Source organism: Anser brachyrhynchus (assembly GCF_964034855.1).
Source record: "Anser brachyrhynchus genome assembly, chromosome: 12".
Lineage (NCBI taxonomy): Eukaryota > Metazoa > Chordata > Aves > Anseriformes > Anatidae > Anser > Anser brachyrhynchus.
The window spans coordinates 6,002,447-6,016,025 of record NC_137707.1 but is presented as its reverse complement, the minus strand read 5'-3'; the positions used below and the strand labels follow the sequence as shown (position 1 = coordinate 6,016,025).

General features: G+C 43.6%; 1 long non-coding RNA gene across 1 annotated transcript; it reads left to right on the top strand.

The window, feature by feature from the left end:
* The first annotated feature begins 6,982 nt into the window (after window positions 1-6,982).
* On the top strand, window positions 6,983-13,332 carry LOC308176587. The gene is made up of 3 exons (XR_013938424.1): window positions 6,983-7,278; window positions 7,358-7,438; window positions 7,908-13,332. It is a non-coding gene; the product is annotated as an uncharacterized lncRNA (long non-coding RNA).
* Window positions 13,333-13,579: the final 247 nt, after the last annotated feature.

Genomic DNA, 13,579 nt, shown 5'->3' with positions numbered 1-13,579 from the left:
ATTGATGTGCCCAGGACAGCGTTTTCTTTAACTTCCACATTTTAAGCTTTAATCTTTGCCTAGAGGGCAGCAAAACAGCATCTCCTGAGGACTCCAATACCTCAATTTGCTTCTCTTACTCAGCGAAGGACCACAGGCTCTTCTTCTGTCTTCCTAATGCTGCACTGAAAGGTACAGCCAAAATGTAACCAACCTCGGCCAGCGTGGGTTGGCAAGGGAGCAGCGTGGTTCGCCCCGTCTGTCTCCCCACTGACCTAACAAACCAAGCTTGAACCTGCCAGGAAAGAGCCTCCACTAGCCACCCTCAAAGGGTTTTGTCAAACCTGCTGCCAGCGACCCACCAGCTATGAGGTAGTGTCTCTGCCTTGGGTTGGAGCTTGCAGAACTAACTCAATTATTTAATGACGGGGGAGACGTTACTGCTGAGACTAGAACTTGCAGCTCTAGTTTCTGGGCCTAAACGGGGACTGTGAAGAAATGCTGGAAGCAAGACAAGCGCATAACCGTTCAGTTGCAAAACTTCAATGTCTGTAAGATTTTCTTCCAGTGAGGTATGCAGCTGAGACGCTGCTTCATGGATCAAAAGCCACCTGGCTAGTGGAACAAGATCTCAGATAGGTGAGCAGTCTGGGTGCTCCTTTTCTATTAAACTGAAAAAATAAAATAAAATAATTCAAAGCCAATCTCCAGAAATCTCTCTCCGGATCTCTCAAAGCTCTGAGGAAAGACATACCCAGTGGTACTCACCCCTCTGTTGCCCACCAAAGTATTTGAGTTCTACAACAAAATGCACCTGAAGCAGGAGTGAAGTGTTTCTTAGATCACAGCAGATAAGGCTGAAGTTGAAAATAGTAGAGTCAATAGGAACAGGAATGCCCCCAGCAAAGAAAAACACCTGAATAACTGTCTGAGCAGCAATGCTAATAAATCTAGTTTCTCGTGGCTTCGTGTACCTAGACTGGCACCTCTGCCTGGTGAGGGCTCATGTTGTGGTATCCATTGGGGAAGGCATGGCTGGGGCCCTTCTCTTCCTTGCTGCCTGTTTTCATGAACTTGTATATGCAAATCTTCCCCACAATTTCCCCTTTTTTGTCTTCTGTTAACATCAACCACATGGATTAAAAGTTAGACAGGGAAAATAAAGATGGCCAGAAACAAGATATGGTGATAGCCTCCCCCCTCTAGAAAATTATAAAATGTGCCAGAAAACAAAATAATTACAATTTATGTTAGTTATGTGGAGATATGAGGACAGAACACATGCAGGAGAGTCGTCCCCTCAGTATTTGGAATTACTTAATCTTGCTGGGAGACAGTAACAAAAATAATAATAAAAACTCACAGTTAGGGTCAGTTTCTAGCAGATATTTGCAAATGTTTTCAAGTGTCTGTGCAGAAGGGATAACCTCTGCTTGCAGACCGAACAGAGTTAGCACTTTCTATCTAGCACTGCCTCTCCTCTGTTTCTTGTGCACAGCTTTGGTTATGGTGAGCCACAAACCATTTTGATTTTCTTTGTGGATGCTTGAACCCCCCCTCCCAAAACACAGAAAGCTACTGGAAACCTCAACCAAAATCTACTGGAATTCGAAATCTGCCTGAACTGGTGTGTCTGACCTCTGCTTACACCGATACGCAAAATTCACAGCACCCTCAGAGCCACACTCACAGGTTGCTCTGAACAGCAAACACAACTTTCCTTTTATCTCTGGCAAAAATGGAGAAGCAAAGTAAGGCTGCTTGTGAAAAGCATTTCATATGTAAGACAGATTAGAACATTAGTGGTGTAATAAAGTAAATAAGATGGCAATTGACCTGAGACATGTGGGGTTTACCCCAATTTTTTGTTTATAGTTGAAGGTCGTAAGCTATACAAACCTCTATTGATCAGAGTCCTCTTTGTTTAAACAGAACCTACTGTATTTATTTGTGCTGTTCCTCTAAAGTCAAACAAAAGGGGACAGTTTTAAGTAAATCTCTGCATGACACTGCTGCCATGTGGTTCATTCACTCAGTATACAGATGTTTTCAATCTGTACAGTTTGTCTTTCATATCCATATGAGATGAAGCAGGCTTGATTTAGGCTGGGAATGATGCCAAAGAGAGAAGATACATCATTAACCCTTAATAAACGACTCATGAAGCATTCCTAGTTTATTCATTAAAAGGACTCCGTGAAGGATTACCATAACACCTTATGAGCAGTAAGAAGCCTTTACTTGTCCGTAATATTATGCGACAGGCATTTATATGGAAAACAAAATGCTTGGTGTGGGAAAGCCTCCCCTTTCATTCTGGTGCACACTCATATACAAGCTAAAAATAAGCATCTACCCAAAGTCAGCATTCAGAAAATGAACATTGTCACGAATTAGAAGGGCAGAATTCATTTGGGCTTTGCTATGTAACTGATGTGCTGTGAAACCAGGACCCTGTGCCCTGGGCATCACAACTGTTTACAGAATTGGTTCTTGCTTTATCACCTTACTACACTCTATAGGTATATATCAGCACAGACTATAGGTATTTACTTGACACATACTATGTACAAGAGACAAGACGGTGCCTCTTACTGCACTGAGAAGCAGATTAGGAGACTTTCCCAAGATCACGTGAGAAGGACATAGCAGAGCCAGGAAATGAACCAAACTGCCCCAAAACACAGCCCAGGCAGTTCCTTACAAGACTATCCCTCCTCCTGTATTGTTTCCCCTCTGCTCTCCTCAACGTCCCTTTCTCCTAACAAACAATTAGAGCCCTTGACAAACATTAGATGTGTGCTAGGCACAGCACTGTGCTCATATTGGATACAGGAATATTAGAAGCAGCTACTGGCTTGGAAGCAAGCAGGGAAAAAAAGGCCACAGCTTTTTCTTCAGATGGTTTACAGGGCTTTGCACGCTGAGCCTATTCTTACTGTATTATTCGGAAAACAATCTGTTGCATCACTACAAAGAAGAAACTGCTGATCCAAGGCAACTAATAGACAATCTCATTCAATCACTTTCTTCCTTTATTAAAAGATGCAAAACACAGTAGTGAGTTTAAGCCTGCTGTGCCAACAGTAACGTCTCTTGATTTTAGCAGGGAGCAGCGTGGCTCGGTAAATGAAAAAAAATCAGAATTTATTTGTTTCTTCCTTCTACTCTAGCTCAGATAGAAGGCAGAAATTCAGCACACCACTTAGCTTAAAAAATTCACAATTGAAGACCACTGCTCAGGAGCGTGGGCTGAAACGACTTCTCCTTGCTATAAAGCATTGTCCCTATAGATTTTATAGCCAATCCTATGCGGTTAGCAGGAGAAAAAGCCTAGGAACTTGGAGGATATTCTGCCCCATTTCAGGTTGTGTTTGAAGAATGGGCTATACATAGTCACATGTATGTTCAATTATTCATTTTCCAGGAGGTGTTTCAGTCAGGGAGAGCAGGCTCAGCACATACCATAAAAATACTTCTGCTCCTTACGCTCTAGATCTGCGCTACAGGTCAAACAAGCTACGCTCAGTCATGGGACATTAAGTCCCTGGATCTTGAACTCCAGCTGACTGCCTCACCCAAGCTTTTGGGCGAAACGAGCATCTCCCCAGCCGGGATGCTAACCGGAGAAGTCAGCGGGTCGGGCTTCTCTTCACCCCACTGCCAAGAGAGCTCCTCTCCGGGCGGCTTTTGCGCAGCCTAAACCCTCCCAAGCCGCAGCGAAAGTGAGGAATCAGGCAAAGGCAGGGTTGTTGCTTTTTTTTTTTTTTTCCACCTCCTTCCCTACCATAAAAACCGAACTCCCCCCAGTGCTAATCCCAGTGCTAGAGACACAGCCCTTTTCTCGCTGACTGGGGGGAATTACTTAATTCGGCGCAGCTGGCCCGGCCCAGCTCCCCTGGCAGTGCAGGCCGCCAGTGCACGCAGCTGGGAGCCGCAGGCCCGGCCCGCTTTAACCCCTCCACGGCTGCACTGCCCGAGGAGGAATTGGGGTGTACGGACTGGGAACGCACCCCCTTGTCTGCCTGTGGGCTCGGGAACCCCCCCCCCAAGCCCTATTTAATTGTGGGGACTGTGCATGGGGTGTGTGTGGTCCTGAGCTCTGCTCCGCTCCTTGGGCGTTTGGTGCCCATCAGGGAGCCATCAGCACCTGCAGGCCAGCACCCTCCTGCCAGGAGGCACAGGGGGGGCAGAAGGAAGGCAAGGGGGTGACAGCGACTTGCTGAAATTCCTAAATCAAGTCGAAGGCGAAACCAGCCCAAATCCCAGTCTTAATCGCCAGCTTAGTCCATCTCCGCCCACAACGAGGACCAGAGCTTTCTGGAGACACAAACTCTTCCAGCAAGAAAAGCAGGCTGGTTTATGTATAGGATTTAAGCAGGGAGCTGCTTCGGTGAGCCTGTTTTAAAGTCAATCCCTCATCTAAACGTGGGGAAAGAGTGGGGGACCTGGGGGAGACAGGGAGCCGCAGTTGTTGGCCCCTTTTTAGATTTTAAACCAAACCAGAGACAACAGTCGAACTTGGGACAATCCTGGGTAAACCACAAAAGATGGCAGCACTTCTCATCATCCTAAAACAACAACATTTTTCCAAGTTTTTTTCAATCAAAAATGCTAGCAAGGCCACCCTGGAATTTGCTACCATTTTTCCTTACCCAAAGCTATTTTTCAACACAAGTATTGAGTTTACATATTAATACACCACTAAAAACAGGATGAAGAGATTGGAATGTTGGAGTTACTGATTTGTTTGGGATTTTCTAAGAAAAAAAATAAAATAATTCTGTTCCACCAATTTTCTTTTTCTCTTTTTTTCCTTTTTCCCATTAAGTGACTGTTTCAAATTAATAGAAAGAGGATGCAGCATTTCTTGGGTTTTATTTTATGGGTTTTCCCTGCATATGGAATCTTTTTAAACATGAGAAGCTGTGGGTAATGTTATTATATGCATATTTTAAGTTAACCATTCTTTATGTCTTTCTCAAAAGAAGAGATTTACCATGTTTATGTCTGAGAAATATGTTTATTTGGAAGATTTACTCCAATGCTAGTGATTTCCTTTAGAGGGATGTCAAATGGAAAACTATACTAGCATTTTTTATAATTAAAATTAGGGTGGAGTAGAAAGCAATCGTTGCTTTTTGCTTTTCTAAATCATGGAAGCTTTCCGTAAATCAGACTTGACAGGTTCAAAGTGTTATTTTCTGAGCGCTGCTCCTCTGCCAATAGGGCCATTTTAGGGTGGTGATAGACGTCCTGACCTGTAACGCCTGTGAGCCCATTGACACATCTGAGAGACAGCAGAACGTACATTTTCAAAAGTGGCTACTAAACTATACATTTACTTGGGTGGAGGAAGATGGGGAGGGTAAGGAGCAAGGGGAGGATTGCTGAACACCAAACTGGCCAAGAGCAATGCCTGTCAAAAGCTCCACATCTCCCAGGAGCTGCTGAGCACCGCTGAAGGGCAAGAGTCGTTGGTGAGCTGGAAGAAGTGAAAGCAGCCAAAATCAGCAGCCACAGTTTAAAAATATGAAGAAAATTTGTACATGACCCTTCTCACCTCTCCTCAAAATAGATGTCCTAACAGGAGGTATTACTGGGCTGCTGTGAGCATTAACTTTTATTTTATTTTATTTTTGGTAAAAGCTTCACAGCAATATTTCGCCTACATACAGTGTCAGCAATAATTGGTACCCATAAACCTATGGAAACATCCACTGCATCCAGCTCCCCAGCTGATACCAGGCCAGCTGCAATCTATGCACAGTTTACTTTTCTCCTTCCACGCTAACCTAAAATACTAGGATAAGAAATCTGCTACCTCCCCAAATGGGTTTCTTCAAAAAAAATTTTTTTTTTTAAATTCATTCAACTGACAGAAACTAGAGAGAAAACTAATTTTATGTAAGGCTTGCCTGCTGTAAAGAAAATTTCATTTTTGGCTCAGGAAAGACATTTTAATTACACGGGAAAATTTATATGAAGTTGTTACTAAGCGATAAGTAGGGAGGCAGGTTTGTGGATTCCAATTTGCGTGACTCTGGGATTTGTCTGGTACTGGGTACGTGTTTGGTGTTTCTGTGTGTCAGAACTGGCAAGTCACACTGAACGTGGCATTTATCTCCTTTCTGTGTTTTAGCTCTGTGTTGATTTGAAATTTCCCAGGCTGGTGACACAAAGCTAATAAGGAAGGCTATGAAACCTGCTCGCATGGACTGCCTCTTTCCCAAGTGCCTGTCCCTTGAGGCAAATAAATAATTCAATTCTGAATTATTGTAGGAAACAGAACAATCATGTTCCCCAGGTAAAGAAATGAACCATGGATGTAGCTCGACCACCGGCTGAAGACACTGGAAAAAAAGGGAGCAAATTACAGGAGCTCCTGGGGTCAATGTGGGGTGGCAGGACCAGGAAGGCTGATGTCCATGGGGCAAAAGGTGGCAAAAAAGTGGAGCTTCCAGCAGAGAGCCCTGGGGTCAATCTCCAGTTCTGCACCAGCTCTTACACCACCTCCATTTCATCCCCCAGTATCCCCAGTTCTCAGACTGGGGTTATATTTGCAAACAACACACAGTTTTGCTCCTCATAAGAGATTGCTGGCTTTTTAATTTTTTAATCATGTTCTTTCCTGCAACAACTACAAAATTAACCTACTTGTTTGTACACCCACAAAGCTCCTCCACAGACAACCTCTGGAGCCTGCCTCCGTGGATGAGGGCACCCACGTTTTGCTGTTTCAAAGGTAAAATGAGCTGGGCAGCAGAGCAGGATCTCCAAATCAGGCTGCAGGGTTGTTGCCCAGACTAAAACATCAGGCGAAGGCCACGTGGAAGCACCCACCCTCTGCCTGACATACCTGGCTTGGCCATGCACAAGGGAATGGGGGAAGGACGATGGTCCTTCTTGAGGGCTGCTTCTTCCCAAGAACGGTGTGCAAGGAACCAGCCATATCAGATGGGACTGGATCTGGCCAGACTGCCATGAATCAAAATCCTGTAGGAAGATCATAGACAACAGCTTCTTTTTGTGTTTCATTTTGTAACAGCTTGAAGAGCCTTTGTTGCTCAAGAGTTTGAGCATCCTTTTTTTTTTTCCCCGCAGCTGTCAAATCAAATTGATTTTCAGTGGTTTTAACCTGGGCAGGATCAGCAAGCCTGCTCCCCCAGGTGAAAAGCCAGGACTGCGAGGAGTTGGCTGAATTATCTGATTCTTCTGAGACACAAAGAATTTGTTTGTCTTGCTTATGAGAGCTGAGGGAGTGATGGCACAGAAGGCTAAATCTTCACCATCCCCCTGGTACGCGGTGCACGCTTTGCAATTGATACAGGCAGAAATGCTTCGAGGGCTTGCAATGCAGTTGGCAGTGTCTTTGCAGGAAAGGACCTCTATCAAGCACGCTCGTGTCTGAATTACATCTCAGCCCTAGGGAAGATGGTTTCTTCAGTTCCCCTTCAAGGTCAGTTGTGGGGTAACATATGTTATTCGTCTCTCAGTCTTGCTAACAGAAAATCTGACTGAGGGACATGTGGAAACTGGGAAATGAAAATAAACAACGTGAATAAACACATTTGAAAGGGCTTGGGGGGGAGACAGAATCCCGACCTGCACATAACATCCTTACAACATGACAATGCAAATGAAATTTAGGATTTGCATCCTGATGGGTACAGTATATTTGAACTCTGCATGACTTCAGCGCATCTGCTAACCAAATAGAGTCACTCTTACTAGAGATGTATGGCATGGAGTCAGTGCAAGATTGGGGAACCAGCAAGCTCACTGCATTTGTGAATAGATGTTTAATGTTGTGGGGGTTTTGTTTGTTTGTTTGTTTGTTTTTGTTTTTCTTTTGCTTGGACTTTGTTTTTAATAACTCAAATGGAGCAAGGTCTTGCAGAGATTAATATGTTTAAATGGATTTTCAGCCCTCCATTCATGTGCTGTAGCGGGATGAACTCAGAAAGCCCTTGCGCTCCCAGGTCTGCCTTCCTCATTTCCTTCCACACATTTCCAGCTGCCCTTGCCCAAAGCTGGCCAGGCACAGCCACAAAGCCCACCCCAAGCCCACAAGTGGACAGGAGCCTTCCCAGCTGCTGGATGATTCCTTGCCAGGACAGCATGGGCACGAGTTTCAGTACAGCCTCACTTATTCCTACCTGGGATCTGCATGGAGTCAGCACAGCCTGGGGTCATGTCAGCAAAGCCTGAACAACTGTCTTGGGTACCCAAAGAGGCAGAGGAATACTTTCAAAGACGTTGTTCATGTTACCCATGTCGTGTGTTGCTGTAGGTGGCACCATCATATGTTCTAGACATTCAGGTTTGCTGTTCCCTGCATGTAGCAGCTGAAATTAGACCCCTGGTAGTGGCGTAGCCCTACTGCAGCAGCTCTCATCTGTACAGTCACGTTTGCCATCCCAGCCACGGTGAAGTGTTCTCTCACTGGCTCACCAGTGCTTCAGCACACCCACTTCTTTCCTAAGATTTGGCTAAAGATCAGAGCAGCTCGGTTATAATAGCATTTGGCAGTAAGTCTACCAAGCAACCTGGCCTGAACAGCTGAAAGGAGAGCAGCAAAGCAAAGTACTAGAAAAGAGACTCGGTATTGCAGAAGGAAATTTTTGGGCATCCCTTACAACCAGCATATCCTCGAATTTCTATTTCTGCCTCATTCGTCTCTGTGTAACACTTTTGTTTTCAATCCTCCTTCCCTCTTTTCTTACAATTAGCAAGGGAGAGGGGTGAATTGTGAAGTCAGATTACAAGCACCTGCCTCAGCCTGTGTGTGTGCATGCAGGCACATAGGCATGGGAGAGCAACCATTGCCAAAGAGAAGAGCTGGAAACAGACTAGTGAAAAAGAAATAAAGCTGAGGATAGTGAGTTACAAGAAAGTGGGTGAGAAAAGTAGAAAAACTATCACAACAGTTTCTCATCACCAGCTGGCATAGCAACTTTACTAGGGAAAACCTAGAGGCTTTCAGTGCGGTATATTTAGTAAATGGGGTATTACGATTCAATTCAATTACAAAACATCATGCATAAAGGCATTTTAATATTTTCTATGGGAAACCTGATGCTGGAACTGAACTGCTTTTAAACGAACCCCAAAGTCTTTGCCTTGGTTATTCATGTAACCAAGTGTGAGGCAGCTTCAAGCTTCCCAGAAGGTGGAGGCCACTAGTGTTAATTCTAGGAGAAGGAACTCCTCTTAAGGAAATCCCTAGGATCAATCATCAATCCAGGCTTCCTGATGGACAAGATTTAGTGTGCAAAGATCCCATAGTTACAGATGTGCTGCCTGAAAAGCAGGTTTTGCAGTGCATCTTGCATCACAGTGGCCAGATCCTGGACATACATCAAAGCCTCTACCTTATGAGTCGCAGCAGACAACAAGATGTACTGCCTGCTCTGATGTGCACGGCACAGGCTGTGCCTTTGCAGGGCAGGGTACCACACCTCACGCCAAGCTGGTGATGTTAGCGGCATCACAGGGAATAGCCCTTCCTCTGAGTAACAGCCTGCTCAGGGATCAGGCCGAGGCAGGTTTCCTCCTGACTTATTTCTGTACGTCCACGCTCTCTGTAAGACTGGCCTGCTGCAGCATATCGCATGGAATTCATTAGCACATCCCTTCTGATAATCCTCCCTGGGTTTAACACAGCATATTCATTGATTTTTCCTGGTCTCTTGGACAGCTGTGTCAAGTCAGAAGCATGTGTGTTAGGCCAGGCTGAGCCCAGGAGCTTGGCCCCTGAGAGGTTAGAGAAATCAGGGCTCTGAAGGCTCACTTGGAGGCTCAGGTGGAGTGAATTTACATTATGATCCAAATGAAAAATTCTGTCTCTTAAGACCCTCTATCCTTGACACCTTCTACTTTAAATGCTAGGATCCACCACTGTATCCCACAAGGAGACTGTCAGACACATCCAGCGCTTTGACCCAAACCATGATAAGCACTAAAAAGCAGGCTCTGAATTTGTACAGACACCCACCCCATGTCAAAGACATTTTTAGGGTTCATTGAACAGGACATCCACTCCGCTATCGCACAACCCTCAAGAACTATGAGGTAGTTCAGCAAGGTTGCTGCTGACAGCCTCAGCAGTTGAAGGAGAAAAAGATTATCCTCCTTTTGCCAGCTGGAAATCAGAGCCCCGTTCAAACACCCTTGGCTGCAAGGCAGCCACCTAATGATTCCCAGGCTTAGTACAACGTCTTTATCCCTCTAAATACCATACAAGTTGGGATGGATTCAGTGGCTTTTCTGCACTACCACCATGAATAAATATGAGATGGTCCCTGAAGATAAAGGTGGGGGCCATCTGCTCTGCACTCCGGGGAGTCCAAACCATCGGAGCAATTGCAAAGGTGAACGTCATTTCTCTGAAATGTGGCACCAGTCCCGTGGTTCAACCACATGAGCATGACCACAACACTTCATAATACATGTCAGGAGCCACCCCATGTACGCCCATCCTCACCCTGGATCAGCAACGCTGCTCAAGGACATAGCAAAGCCTTGGAGAAGGCACGTGTGGTGGTACCGGGGGCTAGTGCCCCACTGGGGCAGGGCAGGCTCAGGTAGGGAAACAGGAGAGAAAAAAAACACGGTGAAAGAGATGAAAATCAAAGAATTTCTGGCAGATGTTTAGGGAATAGAAGGAAGGACAAGAGCAGTAGGAAGCAGACTTACTTCACCTTTCAGAGCTTGATCAGACTTGCACTGAGAGCAATGCAATTTGTTCCTCCACTTCTTTACATGTTAAATATTCAGATGCATATAAAATAGAGCAACAGCCAAGAATGGATATAAAACTATAGATGTGCAAGCACGGATATGCAGAGCTCTTACACTTCCTAGAAAAGTTTATTAATATTACTATCTAGAACCTCAGCTGTGGTCTATTAATTCCCACCAGCTGGGAATTTCATTCTATACTCAGAGATTTAGCCCATGTGTCCTATACTGTCAAGTACTACTACTGACAATGGTGGACAATTTGTCCACTTTTGTTATATCATTTATTACTTGGAACATCAATTTGACCATGAAATTTTCACTTATTTCGTAATAAATCATTTGCAGTGGGAAGTCACACTTCCCAATTTACGAATTTTCTTTCCATGCCTGGCTATTTCTTTACATGTCGTTGTGAATATATTCATCATTCAAAATGACCAGCTGCATAACATCGAGTATCATTCTTTGCCCCACCTATCTTATGGGATACTTGGAGTACAAATCTTTTTTATAAGAAACATAGGGCATAGGTTATGTTTCTGCTCCACAACTGTATTGTCAAAGTTGAGTTCTTAAAGCTAGGTATCTAAGTCTGTATTTAAGCATAAAATAAAAACAATTTATTTATCTAAAGTGTTATCAATCTGCTTTTCCATCACTTTCAGGAAAGACAAAACATCTAGGAGAAAGACTTCTAAGAATAATATTTTAAAATTTCCATGGATTTCAGCATCTCTTCAAATAACAGATGATTACTGTTATTACTACTACTGTGAGGTTTTGGTAATCTCATAATATCCATGTGAAGCTATTTCTCATTGCTAGAATTTACATCTTCAATCTGAGCTAAAATCATTAAATTAATAATCATGCGCACAGCCTGCAAGGTTGTGGTGCATCTCCGCCTCGCAGCCCAGCTTGGCACTCCGTACGTGTGCTGGTAGATAATCCAGGTTTTAAGAGCTGACTCCCTCTTTATCATTATGTGACGTAGGCCTGCAAAGTTCAAGGTAAGGCCATTGTGTCTTCAGTCTATTTTTATTGTACAAAACAGTGGATGGAACTTAATTATTTTTTCCATCTGCCAACCATTTTGACTAATTGAACCCTTCAGAGCCAGAAGTCAAGGTTTCCCAATGTAAACCAGACCCTGGAACTCGGCATTAGCAGAAATGTTGAAAAATCATGAAGGAATTTTTGGTTCTGAGGTTTGGTTCTGTTTTCCAGAGTCTGACCGGGATTCAGAAGAAGCCCAAACCCCTCCCCGGTATATACATTTTTTTGGGTTCCTTTAGTGTCTCAAATTTTCCAGGCACTAAAACTTCCCATGACAAAAAAAAAAAAAAAAAAAAAAAAGGATATAACTTAAAGCCACAGAAGTATGGAAATTCCCAGTAAAGGCTTTGACTTCCATTATTTTGGCAAAACACAGCATGCTTGGGCAGCATTAAAAAGGAAGCAGAGTTTAATACTGGAGGTTTTTCTGATAAGTTCTCTGTACTGAAGATCTGACTGTTGACCATTCTGCAGTGTATTTTAATGACATTTTCACCAACATTTTTCCCCTTCAGAGGGTGAATGTTGTAGCCAATGAATTATGTTGCATATTTTAATTCTCTGATGATCCATAAAGACATTTTCACCTGCAATAATACTCCATCTCTGATCTTAGCTTAGAACTTGTAGATTTGTGCAATGGTGACTCTCGCAGCAGTGCGAGACCATCAAGGACTGAAAGGCGAGAGGTATTTATTATCTTCCAGCTATGACTTGCAATACAGCCTACACCTAACAGACCTGAGAACTGCACTCCATATTGTCCTGCTTGGTAGTGAAGCCTGGATGGGTGGCTTGCGCTTCTTAGTTTTAACTTTCAGTACTATAAATCTGCCTTGACTTAGCTCTTTTAGGACCTGGTATAATTAAGGTGGCATTTCCATGCTGATGACTACTGCTTCATTTATCTCAGCCTCTTCTGCTATTGACGTTTCTTTCCCCAGTACTTCCTCAACTTGCCACCAGCATTAATGACATGCCACTAGAGATGCTTCATCCTTTGTTTTTTATGTCTTTGGTGTCTGGCCATTAGGAATCAGAAGATTCAGTGACTTCCACCCGTTCCCTTTGACAGAAAGCTTATTTAACAGCATATCTATGATAGTTTGGGAATGCTTCACAGAAATCAGGGATCTGTCTGAAATTCTACACTGGAGGCAAATGAAAATTTCTAATAGATCTGGGTCTTAGTTCCGCTAATTTCAATGGTTCGTTTCACTGTTCTGGCAGTCAGGATCCATTAGTGGAACAGAAGGAGAAGCATGTATAATGCATGTACAGCGACCGCATTCTAATCTGAAACTTCTTTTTTCTTTTAAGTTCTTATTTTTTTAAATAAATATATAATGAGTTACTGACAGTACTTAACAATATCTTATACCAGACACTGTAATACCCCAAATAAATACTTAATTTCTGCTTTCCTGCAACTTCACTAGGATTACATCATGTCAGATTACTGTAAGTCTGCTTTAACCCAGTTTGAAAACACTAGTTACTCAAAGATCTTTACAATTCTTAATTTCATTCTTTGAAATACCTTTTCTTTTGCTTCCTTTATACAGTTTTTCAAGCCTGTGTAGGCCAGGAGTGAGAACAAGCCAAAAAGGGAGGAAGTTATGAAAGCATGAACGCTGTTCGGCTGACAACAGAGCTCCCTCCCTTCCTGTCCCACCAGCAGCTGGGTGGGTGTATAGCTAGCTCTTGATGATATTAATTTAGCCTTCGAGTTGGTAAACATACTGGTAGTTTTTGTGATGTGTAAAAGCATCTCTGAAGAATCACATAGGCACCATAG